The sequence below is a fragment of the Pleurodeles waltl genome, chromosome 6 (genome assembly GCF_031143425.1).
Source record: "Pleurodeles waltl isolate 20211129_DDA chromosome 6, aPleWal1.hap1.20221129, whole genome shotgun sequence".
In the NCBI taxonomy this organism is placed as follows: Eukaryota; Metazoa; Chordata; class Amphibia; order Caudata; family Salamandridae; genus Pleurodeles; species Pleurodeles waltl.
Window position 1 is genome coordinate 604,764,658 of NC_090445.1, and position 7,261 is coordinate 604,771,918.

Below are 7,261 nucleotides of genomic sequence, written 5' to 3' on the forward strand. Positions count from 1 at the left end.
AGACTCGCATCCGCAGGTCCGAGGTGGGTAGGTTTGAAGCAAGGCCCTGATTGACTGGCCTGCCAGAAAAGTTGCAGCTGCCATTTTGCTCGTCACATCAGCTGTGGGGTGGGAAAAGAAAAGTGAATAAAACACTTAAGAGGTCAGGATACAGGTATCCTAATCCCACAAGATGCATAGAGTGGTAGTGGGGAAAAAAATGCCCAATTCTTTTTTTCATCTGATCCTCGGATCCAGAGAATTGTTTTTAAACAAAACACCTACCTTGTTAGAAATGGGGTCTTTAGTTGGCAGTGGTTTGCACCCAGTCCAAGTAGAGACCCTCACTCTAGGCTGGGTGGGACTCACACAGCTAAGATAATCCCTGCTCACCTCCTTGTTAGCTTGGCATGAGCAGTCAGGCTTATCTCAGAGGCAATGTGTAAAGTATTTGTACACACACACAGTAACACAGTCAAAACACCACAAACATACTCCACACCAGTTTAGAAATATAGCCAGTATTTATCTTCGTAAAACAAGACAAAAATGACAAAGATCTAACATACACCACTTTTCAAAGGTTTCAATGAGACTTAATCTATGGGAATTAATGGTTGTATCTTTTTTAGCACAAAGCACCTGGGATGCGTCAAAAACAAAAATGATAAGGGCCGCAGGGGAGGTGAGACACCGAAAAGCAAAGCAATGTGTCAGATCTTTACTGTGCAGGGGAGGTGTTGCGTTGATTCTTTCCTTGCAGGAGAGACAATGCGTTGGTTCCTTACTAGCAGGAGAGGTGCTGCATCGATTCTTTCCTCACAGGAAAGGCAATACGTTGACTTCCGAGCACATGGCATCGGTTTTTTACTGCCCTGCGGGGCTGATGAGAAATTGATGCCCCGGGGACGATGCATGGAAAATCCGGACACACTGTGTTGATGGAGCCACAGGGAAACAGGCACTGTGTTGATGCTGCAGCTGCAAGACAGGCGCTACGTCGATTCTCCAGCCGCGAGACAGGCGATACTTCGATTCTCCAGCTGCAGGACAGGCGCTGCGTCTATTTTTGTGCTGCAGCGCTTCGGTTCGTGAATTTTTTCCTTCAGGTCACCAGCTTAAACTTCTAAGGGCCAAGGAACTGAAGTTGGCACCACTTTGCAAGCCAGGACTATCAGCAGAAGAGTCCAGGCACTGGCAGGTGACATTTTTGATGTCCCTGAGGCTTCTTAACAGGAGGCAAACTTTGTTCAAGCCATTGGAGAGCCCTGGAAAGCAAGAGTTCTAACTTTGTGGGGTCAGAGGTCCAGTACTTATACCCAGAGCAGGAAAGGCAGGGTCTTGTCCACTACAAAGATTTTTCTTTGAAGTTTGCCCACTTCAAAGGCAGAAATTAGTATAAGTACTGGGCCTCTGAAACCACAACTTAAGAACAGTTCTGGACTGAGGACATTCTGCCAGAAAGAAGCACTGGATGCAGTAGGAGGGACTGCCACTCCTGTTGCTTTGTTGTACTGGCCTGCTGCTTGCTGCTTCTGCCTTGTAGTGAAAGGACTGGACGTTGCGTTCTACATCCTGCTCTCCAAGGTTCTCCAAGGGCTTGCCTCCTGTTACAAGTCTCAGGGACATCAAAGACTTAGGGGGTCATTATGACCCTGGCAGAAGGCGGAGAAGCGACGGTAAGACTGCCAACAGGCTGGCGGTCTTTTTTTTGTATTATGACCATGGCGGTTACCGCCATGGTCATCCGCCGGTTCTTCGTTCCGCCCGCCGGGCTGGAGACCTGGATCTCCAGCCCGGCGGCCGTCACTATACCGCCGCCGGTATTTTGACCAGGCTTACCGCCATGGATTTCCTGCAGTTGGAACCGCCATGAAATCCATGGCGGTAAGCACTATCAGTGCCAGGGAATTCCTTCACTGGCACTGATAGGGGTCTCCCCCACCCCCCCCGACTCCCTCCCCTAAACCCCCCACCACCCCTGACACCCCCCAAAGGTGGCAGGGCCCCCCTCCCCACCCCGACCCCCAACATCACAGAAACTCACACACACGACACGCACGCAGGCACCACCAACACACACGCGCACACACACCGACATACATGCCTGCATCCACACACAGTCAGACACGCACACCCACATACACGCACACATCCATACAGACATACCCACAGACATACACGCACTCAGTCCCAAAACATGCAACACCCACGCAAGCATACACGCACTCACACACCCCCTCCACATACACAGACGCACACCCCCATGCACCCACACAACACACAACACCCTCCAACCCCCTCCCCTAACGGACGATCGACTTACCTTGTCCGTCGATCCTCCGGGAGGGGACGGGAGCCACGGGGGCAGCTCCGCCGACACCACACCGCCAACAGAACACCGCCACGGCAAATCACAGGACGTGATTCGCTGGGCGGTGTTCTGTTGGCGTGGCGGTGGAGGTGGAGCAACCTCCACTTCCCCGCCTCCCGCCAGTATGGCTGTTGGCGGCTCTCCGTCCGTAAAAGGACGGAGAGCTGCCAACGGTCATAATAGGCCGAGCGGCAAACCGCCACCACTGGCGGTCTTCCGCACGGCGGTCCCTCGGCGGTCGTGTAAAAAGACCGCCGAGGTTGTAATGACCACCTTAATCTGCCAGTGCCTGGACTCTTCTGCTGAGAGTCCTGACTTGCCAAGTGGTGCAAAATCTAGTCCCTAAGCCCTTGGAAGTGGAAACTGATGTCCTGAGGAAGAAAATCCATGCATCGATGCTCTGAAAATCAATGCAGCGCCTGTCTTGCGGTGGAAGGATCGACGTAGCACCTGTAGGACCAATGCAGCATTAGTTCCAACGCAGCTCTATAACCACCATGCATCTGGAGTTTCTCATACTGCATCCTTGGGCGTAACTTTCGCATCAACCCAGCACCGCATCAAGGAACCAAGGCTCTGTGACTGGAAACCGAGACATCATCTCTCCTGCGGGAACAGAACCAATGCATCACCTCCCCTGTCAGTAAGGAACCAACGCATCACCTCTCCTGCGTAGTAAGAAACTGATGCACCACTTTTTTCCAGTGCCTCACCTCCCTGCGGCCTGCATCGTCTTTGTTTTTGATGCATCCCGGGTACTGTGTGTTAAAAAGAGACAACCCTTGATTCCTCTTGATTAAGATTTTTTCCATCTTTTTAAAAGTGATATCTTTGCTTGGGTATGTTAAATTTTTGTCGTTTTGGTCTTGTTTAACTCATATAAATATTGGCAGTTTTTCTAAACTGGTGTTGAGTGCTTTTGTGGTGTTTTCACTGTTACTGTGTGTACAAATACTTTACACATTGCCTCTGAGATAAACCTTACTGCTTGTGCCAAGCTACCAATGAGGTGAGCATGGGTTATCGCAGCTGTGTGGCTTGCTTACCCTGACTAAAGGGAAAGTCCCTACTTGGACAGGGTGCAAACCACTGCCAACTAGAGACCCAATTTCTAACACTAACTATAATACCCCTGCAACCTTTGTTGTTTAGGTGAATTACTATAGTTTGTTAAATTCTATTCTCTAAATACAACTTCTCTGTAATCGTTGGGTTTTTCAGTGAAACAAAAATTATACCTGTCTCCATCTTGATATGTAATGACCCCAGCTGACCACATTGATTGCAGCGGTACCATGAATTTCAGGAGACCCCACATACTATTCTCTTGACCAGTGATGATGGCACATGATGTGTTTTAATCTAAGCCTTTCTTGGGCATTTTATAGAGCAGTCACTGTTAAGAACTTTAGAAATTAGGATTCTGGAAATCTAACACTTACATGGAGTGCATTTTGTTTAACACATCTCTTCCATCTGTGAAGCATTGTGGATTCTTAAACTTTGTCTTTTGAGATGTCATCAGTGATGTCGTCAGTGGTGTCATTTGAGATGTCACCAGTGATATCATAAATGATGTCATAGAACATGTCATCAGTGATGTCATGTGAGGTCATAAGCAGTGCATGGCGGCGGTGCAAGTTATAGTTAGTGCTGCTAATTATAACTGGTGAATTTCTGTGGTTTTTAGGTTGCAGCGGTCTGGTTTGTGAAAGGCAACTTGGGGACTTTCAGAAAGTTGACCTGAGAATACATTCTGTCCACTGCTTGCCATTGGCATTATGGTTTGTAACTCAGATTTTCAGTGTTTCTATTTGCTGGCTTTATTGCTTTAGTCTCCCCAGCTCAAATTCATACCTTCCCATGCTAAAGCCATGTTTACAGTATACTTCCACAAACTCCTTTTCTGTGATAAACAAGCCTGTAAATCTTGCTATCTAATCACAATTGCCGGGAATTCAAAGACTGAGGTCAAATGTCAAGCTGTGTCTTCAGGGGCCCTGGTGTTTATTTTGCTTTCAGCTGACTTGAAAGTGAGAGCGTTTACAGGAAAAAGAAATGCAGCGTACTATCTCCATGGAGACTGCTAGTACCCTTTTTTTAATTGTTTTATTTTAGTTTAGTATAGCCATCTCAAAAGGTATCTTATTCTTCAGCTGTGCAAAACATTTGCCTTTATTTGTGGGGCATGAAGTTCACTATTGCCATTATCATGGTTGGTGGAGGCATGAATGTTTCTAAAATCATGTTTGAAAACTATAAGGAAATTTGCGCTGTTTAATGCCCATTCACTAGCAAGCACAGGATAGGATCTTTTCACAGGAAAGAGTCAGCCACATTGAAACACAACTTAACAATGCTTGGTTTTCCCTTTGATCTGTAAAGTATATGCTTTATTTATTATATCTTTAGCAACTCCATTGGGCGATTTGGATACGTTTAAAGGCATTTTTTATAAAAGCCTTTGTGTTTATGTTCAGTTACACAATAATTATGTATTCCGTCTTTAACTGTGCTTATATTTTACAACTAAACAAGCAGCCACAAGTGCATTTACTTTGAAGGCTCTAGGGCTACGATTTGAATGGTGCAACAGGAGCAGTGACACAGGGGTCAAAAGCTCTACGAAACCCATTGAACACAGTTTATTGCTATATTTTACTACTAAACAAGCAGTGACCTTGCAGGCACTGGGGCCTTTATTTCAATGCTGCAGCACATGCAGTAGCACAGGGGCCAAAACCTCTAGGAAACCCACTGACTATTGCCAGTAAACAAGCAGTGACAAGTGTGGTTACCTTGCAGGCACTAGGACCATGATTTGAATGGTGCTGTGGCACAGGAACCAAAAGCTCCAGGAACCCACTGAACACAGATTATTGCTATATTTTACCTGTAAACAGGCAGTCACAAGTGCAATTACTTTGCTGCGCTAGGGCCATGATTTGAATGGTGCAGCAGACGCAGTGATGTCAATTAACTTGTAAATAAATGCTTGACATTATTAAACAGGAGGCCGCATGCAAAGGTCCTGAGTGCGCTTGCGGCCCCAAGACTATAGATCTACAGGGACACTATAGTATAAATTGTAGAGAAGCACAGACTCAGATACAGACATAGCTGCAAGTAAAAAAATGCTATGCCTCAGCCAACACTGGCTGAGTCACAAAGCTTTTTATATTTACTTTCAGCCATTTTCAACATGGCTAAAAAACATTGGCAAAGCCAAGAGATCTTGCGTAGGCAAAACCTCTTGGCTTTGCCAATGCTTCTTTTAGTTCAAAATGTTAATGCTCACCTAACTATAGCACTACTTTAGCCTTTGTTTTTTTCAGTGAGTTTGAAGGGTGGCTCATGAGAGCAAAGCGCTTATAAATGTAGGTCTAATCTATTGTACAGAGATATTTTTCATGTAGTCAATTATTATTGCATACTAATCTTTAATAATAAAGTAATTACACTATGTATATTGTATTAATTATTTTGTTTGTAAACTTATGGCTCTCGCTAAATGACTGTGAGAGCTGAACACACGTTTCTATAGAAAGAGCGTATTTTTACTTGCCTATATCTTTGGCACCGCTTGACAAATATTCACAAATCTTTCTAAAAAAGATTACCAGTCACGTCAGCTGTTGTCTGGAAAGTTTTGGGGTGATCCGGCTGAGGGGGGGGAGAAGAAGGAGGAAGTCCCAAAACCCTTTTTCCCTATTACAAATAACAAAAGACGAGCGTTGGTCCCCAGCCAGCAGCTGCAAAACCTTTACAAGAAAACGATAATAAACTGTGTTTATTATTGTTTTCTTGTAAAGGGGGCCATGGGCACATGTATGTTTGGCCAGCTGTCTTGGGCCGGCCAAACACTCATGCGCAGTAGGCTCTCTCCAGCCCAGCACTGTGTTGCCAGGCTGGAGAGAGCATGCACAGGACGCTCCCAGCCAATCCTGATGCTGCTCTGCTCAGTGGTGGCAATCAAGGTGTTTTTTGTTTTTTTTATTAATTTAATGTTTATTTCCCACTCCCTTCTCCCTGCGCGCCACCCCACCCCTTCTTCACGCCACGACTGCTTAGGGCACGAGTTATAGTTACTCGAGGTGACTGTAACTGGTGAATTTCTATGGTTTCGTACATTTAAATGTTTTTAAATGTGAGCCTTACTGTAACGTCTGTTTTTTTTAAAGGTGAATATAGATGTGTGTGTGTGTTTGTGTGTGTATATATATATATATATGTGTGTATTTTAATAAGAAAAAAGAACACATTATTTTCTGAATAAAAACACAATTTAAAAACTAAAGCTGTAATATCAGCCGCTTCTTCATCACCATTCCTAAATAGTTTGTTTCACTGATGTTGGAAGACCTCAGACCTTAGAGTTCATTTCTCTCTTTTGCTTCCTCTGTATTTGTTTCTTTTTTACCTGTTCCATCTCTCTCGTTTTTTTCCTTCTCCGTTCTCACTCCGTCATACTTTTCTTTCTTTTAACTTCATTCCCATTCCAGTTATTTCACTAGTTTTCTTTGTTTCCATTTCTTTCTCTGATTGTCGCTCTTTTTAAGTCTTTCTTCCCAATTCTTTCGTTGTCTAGTTGCATGTCTTTATTTCTCTTTATTTCTTTTTATCTTTTTGATCTTACTTTCTGTCTTTTTATTTTCTCGCTTTATTTTGTTCTTTCCTTCGCCACTATGTCCTTTCTCGTGTAAATAAATTTTATCTGGAAAGCTTCGGCTCACTCGAGGGTTTCTTGACGCTATGTAACAAATGCCTATTTTCACCGAAGGAATGGTACACCACTTTTCATCGGCTTCGGGGGTATGACGAGCTGAGCACACAGTTCCCAGTTATAAAGGGATTGTAGTGTTTTGCTGTGGGGACCTAGGTAGATACTCTCTACTTCTGAAGTGGCCT